Source organism: Lutjanus erythropterus, chromosome 8, assembly GCF_056507025.1.
Source record: "Lutjanus erythropterus isolate fLutEry1 chromosome 8, fLutEry1.hap2, whole genome shotgun sequence".
NCBI classification, from domain to species: Eukaryota; Metazoa; Chordata; class Actinopteri; order Lutjaniformes; family Lutjanidae; genus Lutjanus; species Lutjanus erythropterus.
Window position 1 is genome coordinate 18328483 of NC_139324.1, and position 14495 is coordinate 18342977.

At 38.7% G+C, this 14495-nt stretch overlaps 1 protein-coding gene across 5 annotated transcripts in view; it reads left to right on the plus strand.

The window, feature by feature from the left end:
• Positions 1 to 14495, plus strand: part of sema5ba (sema domain, seven thrombospondin repeats (type 1 and type 1-like), transmembrane domain (TM) and short cytoplasmic domain, (semaphorin) 5Ba) — a 233363-nt gene that overhangs the window by 33061 nt on the left and 185807 nt on the right. For all 5 annotated transcript variants that reach the window (XM_084724799.1, XM_084724802.1, XM_084724798.1 and 2 more), the window contains exon 2: positions 13050 to 13114. The gene's annotated coding sequence lies outside the window, so the exon portion shown is untranslated. The remainder of the gene's footprint in view (positions 1 to 13049; positions 13115 to 14495) is intronic.

Sequence of the window (14495 nt, forward strand, 5' to 3'; positions counted from 1 at the left end):
GTGAGTGTACAGAGGACCGGACACAGGATGTGTCAGAGTGGATCAAAAATATTAACAGAAAGGATCCTTGTTCCTGAAGAACTTACATAACTGATGAAAAAACAGAATTCATATATATATATATATATATTTAATATATCTTACTCAGTACTTAAACACTTAAATGTAGCAGAGATGGCCCGTCTTTTCTCTTCTCTACTGTCCATTTCTGGCCATTGTCACAACCAACGTTTAACTACTATGTAACATTTGAATAACGTTAATAAAAGGAACCTTCACCACTTACTGAAGGCCGCTGTCAATCCAATTATCTGTGCTGTCACTATTAGCAAGTAATAGCAGATACAGTGTCTAGAGGGTAAACCCAGATCCACAAGATCTTGCAAAAGTGGACATTTTGACTGAAAACATGAAAAATCTCACGAGAGTCTCACAAATTTGGCATTCCCTCCTAGACCCAGCCAGCGGACACAGAGAGTTACGGACACAACGTGCCACCGCAGCAATGGCAGCGTCAAAAAATGGCTGCTGGATTCGTCTATAGCACTGAGTGTTGCTTTGATTGATTACATTTACAACTGACACTCATTGAACATTCACATAAAAAGTGGTGATTTTTTTCCTGTAAGTAAATAAAATAAATCATACTATGGATGTGTACAGGATTAACACATTATACAAGCATATTTTGATTTTTGAGTATTTGAGAATATTAGTGCAATAGATAAATATTGACTAAAGTGTGTTATTTTGACTAAGGTGAAAATAAACATGATAGAGAATGTTAAGGTACCAGTAAAAACTCACTCATCATCACTGCTGGAACTTTTTAAAGAACTGAATCACAGAGTTCTCCTCTGTTCTTCTCGCAGGTGTTAGCTTGTTCTCATTAGAGGCTGCTGTTTAACGGAGCTGTACTCCTGAATGCCAGCAATGTTAGCCCACAGACTCCTCTTCACTGACAAGATGAGGCTACCGCAGCCAGGCCTGAAATGATAAGGAAGCTGGATGACCTTTATCACAGCAGACATTTTGACTTTTTGTCAAAATCCAGGTGGAATTAAGGTTAATGGTGCCTCTGTCGCATCCAGGTGACCCTGTAAGCGCTACCAGTGAGTCATGCAGAATACCAGGATCCTGGAAATGGCATAGCTGCATGATATGCAGCCATAGCCTAATTAATATATTGATCACACCTGCGCTCTTTCAGCCATGATTTGTTAAGTGCATTTTGTTGCCATCAGCTAGACCTGTGTGTGGACACGTTGCATGGTGCAGGTTTTACTGAAGCCAGAGAAAAGGAGAAACAGAAAAAACAGAGAGGCAGTGTAACAGGAAGGTAAAAAACCCCCAGAAAAATCAGTTTTGAGCATGCCATGTTTTAAAGTTGTGAATTTAGCTTGTCCAGCTGTATAGGTACTGCTAGCAAAGGGCTAGCGGCTAGTGCAGGCAAAAGGCTGTGTTTAGCTATAGCAACTAGCAAGCCATGCTAGTTTAGCTACCATTGTTTGATAGATGTTTTCAATGATATGTTATGATAACTGTTGTAAGTACACACACAGTGATGCTGGCACAATAGGCAATTTGAAAAGAATAGGAGACAATAGATCTTTTTCACAGCATCCATTTTGACATGAAATAGCAGGGTGAACACAGGTGAGACTAACGATACTAATTAAGGGTCTGTTCCATTCAGGTCAAACAGAGTCAGGGTGCTGCTATTGTGCATGTTGTCAAAATGGCTGCTGTGAAAAAGAGCTATCTGATAATGGATGGGATGTCAGATCAGTGTTTGCAGATAGAAAATACAACCATACCTGGACTTAAAAATTTTATGTACTGAAATAACCTGGGAAGGAACCAGGATACTACATTGAATGACAAAACTATGCTATGAGCACCATATTACACAAAGGCATCATCTGAACAAGACAGCATATTAGCATATTACATTATATATATATAGAGTAATGCCTCCATCCCCATCTGTCAAAACAAAAGCCCCAGAACTACACATTGCGTAACTGCTGTACCAGCCGCTTTGTCGGTGTGTTGCTGATATGACAGTGTGATCAGTCGTGCTGATGTGTGACTGAAATAAGATTTCATTATGGATTTACTGAAATGGCAAAGTGATCAGAAATTTGTTCTTTTTTTGGAATTATTGATCGTATGTCATACAGCTGTTAAAATTATGGTACAAGTATGGTTATTATCGTATATCTGGCAACAATGTGTCTGGTAAATGCAACATTAATTTTAAATAAATTGACCAAGTAAGTAGAAAAAAATCATATAATATAGTTATAATAGGCCAAATGATTTTGCCTTCTTTTTTATCACCAACAGCACCAACTTGGGATTATTCTACATAAACATTTACTATTTCACCCAGCTGCGGCACAGTATTGTCTGCATGAGGTGATGTCATGTTTCTGAGGACTTTTGCATTCAAATAGTATAGTTAGCTCTCCATCATTTCTCCAAGCCGGTTGGTCAGCCGTGCACTTTGTAGCATTAAAGCTAACGCTGATGTATTAGAAGCCCCGGGCTTCTATAATGGAAGTGCCACTTAATTACGACAGAGACCCACTTGAGCTTAGTGAGCAATCAGATAAAAACACATGACACAAGGTCTGAAATTGCTTTTCACGAAGATGGAAGTAGAGGAACACACATATTTATATAATGCTTACTGACAGTGTATACATGGGAGTGTGGATGTGTAGGTGCATGGATGCAAACAGCCACCCTGTCGTCATTTGCATTAGTGATGCTTTTATTCCCTCTGCAGCTTTTACATTTAGACGTCGTCTTAGATGTATTAGCTCATTTGTCACCACTCTTGCAATAACACAAGTGACCTCTCTGTCTCTGAGAACAGGTTCAGAGGTCACGTCGTATATAAACAGGTGTCAAGTGCTATGATGGAAAGCCAAGGACATATGAAACTGGGCTGGAAACCCGGCCAGGCTGGTAAGAGTACGCAGCAGAATAACAAGGGTAATGGATGACTTAGCCTGACAACGTGATGCCATGGTTTCAGGTTGTGCAAGTTAAACCGCATTGTCTGTAAGAGTCGACCTTTTTGGAAGCAGCATGTATGTGTGTGTGTGCTCACGTGTGACCACGACCCGTCTACAACAGCCACCAGCCTCTTGGGTGTGTTGTATTATTAAACCGGTGTAATTGCAACTGTCTCACTACATCTCTCTCTCTGTCTTTCAAGCACAATTGATTTCATGTATTGTGTTAAACATAGAGGGTCTTGCAGCAGAAGGTGCTGTATGTTGTTAAAGGGACCGTTTATGTGAAGTGAGGTTGTGCGAGGGTCTTATCAATAGTCAGTGTAGATGGAGGTCGGCAGAGAGGAGAAGCAGAGAGGAGAACAAGTACAGAAGCTAAGCAAAGTATTCCTGTGTACAAGGTCAGCAGCAAAATGTATTTTAGCCACTTAAAATAAAAGGTCCCTCCAAAAAAAAAAAAAAAAAAAAAAAAAATCAATATCAGTTTTAAGTTTAAGGATATTTAAGTTTAAGTGTTAGGATATTAAAATATATTTGCTCCTATACCTTTCCATCAGACAGCCTTTTCCACGGGGAAACTGCTGATACGTAAGCCAAATAATGCTCTCTTCAAAGCAACCAGACTCCTTAAGGAAAATCAGTTATTTTACCTCACACAAGAGCTACTGGTCGACCACTGCCTCAGTTTGGTAGTTAGTTTGTGTGTTAATTTCACCAGTGGAGTCTGGTGGTTGACTAGAGAGCAATGTTTGATAATGTATAACGGCAGTTTCCAGAAAAGGCTGTCCGACAGCAAAGCAGTGAAAATATTCTACATATAGCATACACTTGTACTGATGATGATTTTTTTTAGGTGGACTTTTTTCCAAGCTAAAATCCATTTTGCTGCTGACCCTGTCCACAGCAGTACATTGCTTAGCTGGTACTACTCTATGATTCTCCAAAGTGGAGGTCTGCTGACCACTTCATACCACCACTTCAAATAAGCCAAAAGATCCTTTTAAATTGATTCACTTTCAGTGATGCAGCCTTGTGAATTTACTACGGTTCTGATTCATGGCTTCTTGTCTGTTCCAACAACAGCTGAGACTAAAGGTATTTTAACATTTGGAATATTTCATTAAGTCCAACTGATGGAAACTGATAAGATGGTGTGACAAAATACTACTAGTACACACTAAACTATTAGAACTGTTGGTTATTTGCAGCTGCCTCTCTGCACTGTCAAATCCAACATCACAATACAGCCTCATCTCTTTGAATAGTCATGTTTTCTGTTGGCTTTAAAAAAAAAACATCCTGTCTGTCCTCTGCTCCTGGTCGTGATGCTTCTCTGTTTGTTTTGTTGTGTTTGTTTCAGCCCAGATTTGTCCTTAGGCTGTGGATTGTAAAGATTCAGTTTAAGTGTTAGGGGAGTTTTGTATTTCCCCCATGCTGAGGCTTTTAATAGTTTAAGTGGAGGACATTGTTTTCCAGATTTGTTGACAGAGTGTGATTGCCCTTTTATGTAGTCTGATCAGTGCAGGTATCTTTGCCCTGTTCTCATTCATTATTTGTCATGTTCTCTGAACAGTTCCTCACAGAACTCTGCAGACATGCTTTTAAAATGGACACTAATTATTTTGATAAATTCTTGATTTGTAAGTGGACTCTGGGAATTGACTAGATCCAAAGTTTTCTGCCATAATCTAATTGAAATATCTACCAATATTTGACATTTTAAGCACATCTGGACCCATATACTGGAGTGGCAATGTTATTGAGGCTGATGTTTGTGTTGGTCAGTATGCAAAAATGTGACAGCACATAATGCACCAATAGTGCTTGAGGTAATTTAGAAACAGTGTCATTACACGGTTTATCTGGCAGACTCATTGTTTACTCGGCTCAGTGTGAGTGGAAAGAGAAACAGCACAGCTGAGCAGAGAGAAGCCCTGTGTGCTTTTCCTCACTGATACTCATTGCGTGATGTAATTTTGCTGTGTTGTTAAATTTTGGACCTAAATAATTACACTTTTGAAATGCTTTGTGCGTTTTTTCAGTCTGTAATTTTTTGACCACACAAATGTAAAGTGTATTGCGACATTTCAAACAGCTGTGTTGACAGACATCACTGACGTAAACAAATATTCATCAGCATCAGAAAACATTAATTACTTACTTTAGATTCAGTTCCTCTCAGGCTCCAGATTTGTAGTTTAAGTTTTGGTGATGGAGCTACACCATAGTTTCTCAAAGTGCAGCCCACGGGTTAATGGGGGCCCTCAGAAACAATTTGTGTGTATCATTTGGTTTTTTATGTGATACAAGTGCTAAAGCGATATTTTTTAAATGGTACCAGTGACTGAACAGTGCCTGAACCTTTTTTTTAAAAGACGAAGTACAAAATGACAGTCAGTGACATGACAGCATTTTTCATTGCTTGCATCATATATTAGCTGTTATTGGTTTAAAGTATACTATATATAATATAAATGAATACTAAATACATAACAAATTTACATAAGAAATTCACATGATAAATAAAACCTAATTCAAGTAGAATAAATTAACACTACATAACAGTTACAGCACTAATAACAGCTAAATTAAATAGAGGGGAACTATTTCAAGAGACAGCTCAGGCGTGTGGCAACAGAATTAAGCACCATAATCTCTGTTGTGATTTGGTCTGGTAGGTACTGGCTGTGTGGGAAGCGGTGACATGTTGGCACCAGATTCTGGCACCTAACTCCAAAAGTATCCTGACTCCGTTTCACCTGAATGGAATGCAACCTTAATTAGTGTCATTTGTAACATGTGTGTTTACACCACTATTTCATGTGAAAATGGTTGCACTGAAGAACGTCTGTTGGCATGATAAAACATTAATTGTTGTCGTTCTTATAATGAACCTTTAGTTTGAACACAGTTTTGTGCACTGCAGCCACACAGAGCTGTGTCTGTATTGTTGTTGGTGACTGGGAAGAAAATTGAGAGTTCAGTGGAAATCACCCTTAATGGTCATCAGAATCAGAAGGATCAGAAGATACTGGACTAACAATATTAGACGGCTCTATGACTCTACAGCAGAGTATTGAGAGGTTTTTTTGGACGGCTGCTGGTTCAGTTTGTATCATGTAGTGTGTCCTTGTTAAGTTAAAATCCGGATCTTGTGTTTGAGACTTTGGGTGGCTTAAGAAAAAAAGTTTGTTTAGCAACAACACCCTGCTACACTCTGATGTAAACTGGGAAGCTGCAGGCAGTAATTCGCTCCTAATTAGACATATTCCCTTTACTGCCCTGAAGGAGGAATATTAAACTACACAAATATATAGTGTGTATGTGTGTGTGTGTGTTGTTTGTGTATTCTTGTGTGTATGTGTGAGATAAACTCCATGAGTTGTTGAGTTGTGAACTCCTGCTGCCTTGTAACTTGCCTCTTCACCTACTTCCCGCTAAGTCTTCATTAAACTGTCTGATTCAGTTAGCAGTAACCGGGGCTTAATGAGGAGAATTTGATTTTCACTGCTGGATCCGATGGCGACCGTTGATAACCACTTCTTATGGACAGGAATGAGGCAGACGCACTGTGGTGAGCTGCAGAAGTTTTGACAGTCCAAAAGAAAGTTCCAGATTGGAGCACAGGAGTGTGATCTGAACCTCCTGACTGCTTTGTCGGTCTCATACTGTAATCAGAAGTGCTGCTGGTTATAGAACATCTCAAGTTCTCCACACGCAGACTCACACGCAGACACACACATGCCGGCTGCCAAACAGGCAGATGACTTTCAAGGACTAATTCAACATTAGAAAAGTGGAGAGACAGTAAGTAGCTATTCTAATTGCTGCTCTATCTATCTATCTATCTATCTATCTATCTATCTATCTATCTATCTATCTATCTATCTATCTATCTATCTATCTATCTATGTGTATGTATGAATGTGCGTGTGTGTGTGTGTGTGTGTGCAAATGCATTGTCTTAAGTTAAGGGAGAGAGTAACAGAGACAAGATAACATAATGAAAATACTACTGAGTAAAGCTCCTAATGGCTTTCCAGCTCTGCTATTAAATATCAGAATATAATGATGTCTCATGCATTTTAATGTAGATTCAGGCCAGTTATGACAGTCACCATCTCTTAAAACTTAAACTGGAAACTGGTTATGAGGCCATTCTGTACAGAAAAACATTAATTTGGGGAATACTGAGATTGTGTGATTTTATAGGAAAAGAACAGGTAAACAGGGCTATGACAGATTTTTTTCTTATCACAGTGACAAAGAAGCAAACTGCTGCAGCATGGCCCAAATAATTGCATTTCATTGGACCTTATTGAAGCATACTATCATTGGGGTAGCTCCTTTAAGAAATAGGGTGGTGTGTAATGTACGTGCAGCATGTGAGTGAGGGAGAGCAAGTGGGAGGTGCTGTAATCCAGCCTTGAACTACTTTAGGGATGAAATCCACATTGATAAATCCAACACTGAATGCTTTCTGTACTTTCTGTACAGTTGTTGTTGTTATTAACATGTTGTTAGCTGCCCACTGGCGATCCCAAGATGCTTTGGGTGGAGTCAACCAATCAAATGCTATATTCCTGACTTATATGTAACAGTGTTGATGCGGACAGTTGATGGTTTTCTTAAAACTGTATTTAAAAAAAAGCAATATATCACCTTGCTCATAGTATCAAAATATAGTGAATTGTACTAGAGATGCGGCGATTTGAATTTAAGGGTCTGATCTGCTGATTCCGATTTTGGCTGATCCCAATTTTTAGTCAACAATAATTGACAGCATTCACAAACATTTTTGCAACTTTTCTTGTAAAAATTAATTTGGATGTTCAGAATAAAACACTGACTATTTAATATTCATTAAATACTATTTTACATTTTCTCCAAAGTCCTCCAGGTTACAGCCAGGTCTTATTATAGTTTTATAATAAGATTATGAATACGGGGAACGGCATCTCGCGAGATGTCGTGGTCGCGATTTCACGTGAACTCCCGTGAAAGTAAATGTAAACAAACTGGAGACAGACACTTTGCAACAGTTTGCTGCACTAAAACTTTGCCATGAGAAACACAGACGCAGAAGTTAAACGAGTCTGGATGAGAAAATGTTTGAGGAGACACAGGTTGTTTATTCTTCAGCCAGAACAGGAGGTGAGATTTTAACTGTCTCTCTGTGAACAGCAGTCTGCTGCTGGCTAACATTAGCCTGAAGAGCTAAAAGGTTTACGGCTGTTTTGCGACAGCAGGTGCGTTCGAGATGAGCCAGGCCTGCGCAGAATCGATCAGCGGTGATTGCTGCACAATGCATGCCGGTTAGATTTGTTTCCGACTTGATCTCGACTTGCTCTGACGTCATGCACACGTGGGCAACGGTAAACTCACGAGATTGAGGCGGCCGCAGTGTGTAGAGCCAGGCGCCACAGTTGGCTTTCCAAAGACTACAAGCGCCTGGCTGTCACCTGATTGATGAGCTGTCAGGCTCTGATTGGCTCTTAATTTTGACAACAAACACCACATGTTGTATATAATACTATTTTTTTGTGTAACTGTAATATTTAACGCTGGATATATTAGTCTGATGTAGCGCAATGACGTTTTAATTTGTCAACAAGCAGATGTATTGTGGCTCATAATAATAATAAAGTTTTTTTTATATTTGACTTATCAGAAGAACAGTTTCAAAGTGCTTTACAAGGCAGACAAAAGAACAAATGTTCCACGTAACAGAAGGGGATCTCTGTTTCTACTTCAATCAGTGATCAAGAGCACACTTTATTGCTTCAGCTATGAACGTGGTCTTCAGACTTCAGATAACCTGCAGGTGATCTAACAGGATGTTAGTGTCTCTTCCTGTATGATCTCTGAACTTTGCTGGAAACTCTCCGACTTGACTGCAGCTTTTAGTCTCACCTCCTGCTGCAGCCTCCTGATCTCTTCTAGTCTTCAGGCGAGGCGCATTTCATCTCGATCGTACCTATTGTCAGCAGCTCTGTCTCGTTGTAGACTGTCTGTCTTCTCGGAATCTGTTGCTAACACCAAATTCATGCTAGCATGTGTCTGATTTTGTGTAGCTGTGATCAGCACTGTGGTGGGTGTGTTACCATGGTCAGTTTGTCTGTTGCACGCATGACGCGACCGTTCTTTCTGATGCACAGCCCTAGTGATGTTCCCAACCAGATTTTTGTGTTTGGTTTCCACCCAGTAGTATAGCAGTGTTGTAATCTTCACTGTTCTGATCACACAAAAAAGTAACTCAGATTTTTATCCTTATGATGGTGTGTTTGTTATATAATGACATTTTTCTTAAAATTACATTTAATAAATAGTACATCACTTTGCTTGTGAGCTGTTGCTGGCTTGTTCATGCAGTGACCTTACACTGGAGTACTTGCCATCAGCTCCAAAATCAGCTCAGCTTTCTTTGGTATTAGATTTCTACCAATTAATGTAAAAGTGAAAATGTCTGAGTCAGAAATAAATAGACTAACTGTCTGAGCTGTGTTTGCCTCGTTTCATGCTGGCCTTTATGTGACCTTAATTAATTGCTTGTTGAATGTATGTTGCTTAAAACTTTTAGGTAAGTTCATTAAATGTTATTTTGTTATCGCCGATTCTTGTGGACCTCTGACCTTGAATAAAAATCAGATACAGAGTTAGTAATAAGTTTGAGAACCCCTGCTGTAGACTTTTAGACTTGTGAGTTTTGCACAGTTGTGTTGTCTAATAATCAGGCTGAGTTGCCATCTTACTTTCACTTCATAACATTGCATTTATACTATCTTTTTTTCAGTTTGTAAGAGGATGTTATTTTGTCCCATCTTCCTATGTATTATCAGTGAATGCCATAGTACTGTCACTATCATTTTCAATCATTTTCATTTCAGAAAAATGCTGATTTAAGAGTTCTGTAACTCAACTGACAACTGAACCTCTACAGCTGAGTCAGTCTTACCCACACTTGTTTTCATTTTTCGGTCTCTGTTTTTCTGGCTCTGGCACAAGAAGACGATGTCCGTAGACATAATCCTGCTGACAAATCTCTGATTGGCTCGGTTGTCTTCTCTGTGGAAAACAGCCATCAGTGAACATGACACAAGACCTATTTGATTTGCCAAAAATCTGAGTGTTTCTGAGTGTTTGCAGTTATTCAGAAGTCTGGAACCAGGGCCCTGTTCTTCAAATTTGGCTCACATGTTATCAGAATAAAATATTCACGTTTATTCTCATTCAGCAAATTTGGTACTTTGAAATCTTTTTGAGTATGAAGTTATGTTGAGAGGTTTATTTATTTAAAATAATTTAATATATTATTTTCAAGATTAATTGATTGAATATTTAGTCTATAATATGTCAAAAATTGTGAAAAATACTCACAATTTTCCAGAGCCCTAAGTGACATCTTTAAATTGCTTCTTTTGTCCAACTAACAGTTCAAAACCCAGGGACTCTTTATTTACTGTCATAAATGACAAATTAAAGCATTAAATCATTACATTTAAGAAGTTGGAATCAGCAAATGTTTGACATTTTTCCTTTCAACTAATTTTCTTTCGAGTAACTAATCTATTAATCAGCTTATCGTTGCAGCTCTACTGTTAAGATATGACAAGTTAATATGTTTAACAAAGACTGATGTTGGTGCTGCATGAAGTTGAAGTTCTCCTCGATGCAAAAACTATTCAGTGATAATCATGAGCCTGCTATGAAAATGAAAGCTTTCTGAAACCTCTTACAAATCAATCAATCAACAATTTCCAGCAAAGTCAATAGTCAGAATCTTTGAGTTCAGTTTATGTCTCACAGTTTCTCAAACTATATTTGGTTTGGTTCTTTTTAGTGTACAGACTTTTATTTTGCAGTATATTTTATCAAGTATAATTATAGGTAACACTTCATTATGAAAATTGAATTGTTAATAATGATTTGCAACAACAGAACTTAATGATGTCACAATAACATGTTCTCTTCAAATACCATAATTAAATCAACACTTTAGTTACAAATCTGAGAAAGTGAGCAGTTTGTATTTGAAAATCTGGTCATAGTGCGGTTTAGGATCATCCTAAAACGTCTTGGTCATGGTCTGGCTAACTATCAATAAACTTCACATTTGCAGGTTTAGACTTAAAGAATTGTGACTCTGACAGCAGTTCAAGATGAATTTTAAACCAGTTTTGAAAAACGTCAACTTGGATTGATAACTCGTTATCAATTTACGAAGAACTGGGCCTAGTCATCGGCTCTGATAGTATCTGCTGTTATCAACTTGTTATTTATCAAATCATATCTCTGCAGTGTGATTTGCATCTCACTGAATGTAATGTGCCTGTCAGTTATCTGCTAAATAAAACTTTACTGAATTTGAGTAGTTCCAGACTTTGTTTGTTTGACTGTCTGGGGTAGAGGCATCATTTCAGGAGACGTGTGTGTGTGTGTGTGTGTGTGTGTGTGTGTGTGTGTGTGTGTGTGTGTGTGTGTGTGTGTGTGTGTGTGTGTGTGTGTATGTGTGTGTGTGCGTCTGTGTCTGTGTGTGTGTCTGAAAGAGAGTAAGACTATAGGTCACAGACTAAGCAGTTTATGAGAATTCTTCCCCCTCACTTGTTGCAGTGAATAAAGCCTGATCCCACACTGACATTAGAGATTACGGGGACTTTTTTTGTTTGAGTGGACACTTCCCGCTGCTTAGCGCTAAATTCTCAGCTTAGCTCCATAGAAAATCCCCTTTACTGCATTTGTGTACCTGTCTTTCTGGCTTCACAGTCTTGTAGCTGGAGCTGGAGCATCTGGTAGAAGAATTTTGAACTGGATTTTAATTAACTGATAATAATTTTGATAATCAACTGTCATTAATGAAACCAAAGGCCAAGTATTCTCTGGTTCCAAAGTTTTTTCTCTGTTGTATACCATTGTAAATTGATTTTAATTAATTTTTAGACCCTTGGTCAGACAAAAACAAGAAATTTGAAGATGTCACCTTTATAGCTGCAACAATTAGTCATTTAATTAATTAGTTGTCAACTATTAAATTAATCACACACTATTTTCTGACTTTTTATGGACCAAACAACTAAGAAAAATGATGGACAGATCAATTGTCAATAAAAAATTATTTACTTACAGACCTTACCTTAGATTCTGGGAATTTCTGATGGACATTCTTCGATATTTTCTAATATTCTACAGACTAATAAGGCAAATAAGTTTGTTGAAAAACTAATCAGCAACTAATGTTTTCTCACACGAAAGCAAGATTTCTAGGCCGGGGCATCTCTGCAGCACCACAGTACATCATTATAGTGCGGTTATGTCATACATTTTACCTTCATCAAGAAATTGCAGCCTTGGACATGTTCTAGTTCTGATATTTGGATTATTTGCGCAGCCTTAACAACAATCGATCTCTCTTTTATTAATTTCTGCCATTCTGTGTGGAAGTGAAGGAAACAGCAGCCATATTACGGCAGCTGACGCTGCGAGAAGGATGGCAAGTCTGAGCTGCTCTTTCAGGTTGCCGTAGAAACCAACCAGGGCTATTTGTTCCAATTTGCTCTGAGGCGTTGAGATCAAAAAGCTTGGAACCCAAAGTGCTCTCTGCATATTAGCATCTGTGTTTGATTCAACACAATTAGGCATCCATTCACCTCATTTACATCTATACTGTTAATTTACAGTTGCAACATATTTAGGCTGTGCTTTCGATGCAGCACAAGGCTTCTCACGTTATATGGGTTTTAGGGTTTTATGTGTTTGAACTGTATTAAACTTTGTGGTTTGTTATTGTCCAGTCTTGATGTAAAGGCATCTTGCAGGTCCGTCTTTTACTCCAGCCCCCCAACCCCATGAAGTCTCCGTTTAAATGCTGTTCCTGCTCTGCCTTCTCTGCTCCATTGATAAGTTGGCGGTTTGTTTACGAGAGCGCCAGCACTTCTTTGTGGCTCCGCGCTCTGCTTATGAGAAGGAGGCGAGCAGCTAGAGAAAGACTCACCCCTCCCCCTCGTCTCTCTCTGTCTCTCCCTCCAGAATCGGTTTGAAAAGGACAGACGGCCCTCTCAGCCCCCTCCCCATACCCCAGTGATGCTTAGCTGGTGAGTACACTTTCATCTTTTTTTCACTCAAAACTTTTCATGCCACTTTTGTGCATTTCTTCGATTACTTTCTGCATCTTTTACCTGGATTTCTGCTCTGCATGCTTTCCACAACTCAGTTTGGGTTTTTTTTATTTTGTGCTCAATTTTGCTGGCAAACATCTCTCTGGTCTTGTGGATAGCCTCTACGATGAGGGACTGTGGTCATTCCTTTTTGTTCATTCTCATCTTTACTGAATGTCTTTCTTCCTCCTGCCCCCCAAAAATCTGTAGCTTCTGTAGTAAAGGTAAGGCAGCCTTTTTTTCAGTGAAAGCCCTTTTTTCTGACAGAGTGAAGTGATTTGAAAAGCAGCAGTGAGAGTATGGCAGTGGAGGGTGGAGGGGCTTTCTACAGGCTGCTAATGGACAAGTTTTACCTCTCTCTCTCTCTCTCTCTCTCTCTCTCTTTCTCTCTCTCTCTCTCTCTCTCTCTCTCTCTTTGTGAATCATTCTGGTGCTGACAGCCTTCAGCCTAATTGACACTATATGGTGAAATCAGTGCTCAGATGAGATGTGACCTCATACACAACTGTGACATCACCTCCATCAGAACAGACTGTGACTGTCAGTGTATTTGCATGCCTGCTGCTAATTTGATTTTTACAACAATAGGGTCCCTCAACACCTGAGGGTGATTTTTTTTTATTATATTATGTGAAAGAAGGCAATATGAGTGAGAGACAAAGACACACAACAAAGGCTCCAACTGGACCCAAACAGAGGAAAATAAAAAAGAAGGGTCTTTATCATTACGGCACTGGTGTCACACTTGAAAGTTGTCAGTGCAGAGTAGTGGTGAGTGGGCAGACCACTCCATCTTTCCCCTCTCAGTTTCACAGGTTATCAGCCTGAGTGATTGAGTCACCGATATTTTGTGTGTTGTCACTTAAATATTTCATGGGTTTTTGAGGTACTTTTTTTTTCATTTGTATGTTAATTCAATAATTTAATTTCATGCAAGTTACATTAGATTACACTGACCAAATATTGATATTATATCTATATCATGATATGAGACTAGATATCATCTTAGTTATTTTTATATCATCATATTGTTACATGCATAAATGTTGTCTTTTCTAGACATATTAAGATATATATCCTATGTTGTGGCATAGCCTAAAGATTTTGACATATTATTTATAAGCCAGATCCCCCAGCCCTAGATTACACTAGATTTATAACGAACTGGAGTCTCTTGGTTTGTAAAAGACAGACAACAGACAACATTAGTGAGTTAAGTAAACTGTGATCAGACTAATCTATTTCCTGATGATCAAGTCCGTTGTTGAAAATTTTTCTACAAGTTTCTGATAGCTGTGAAATGTTGTTTTAGAGTTAA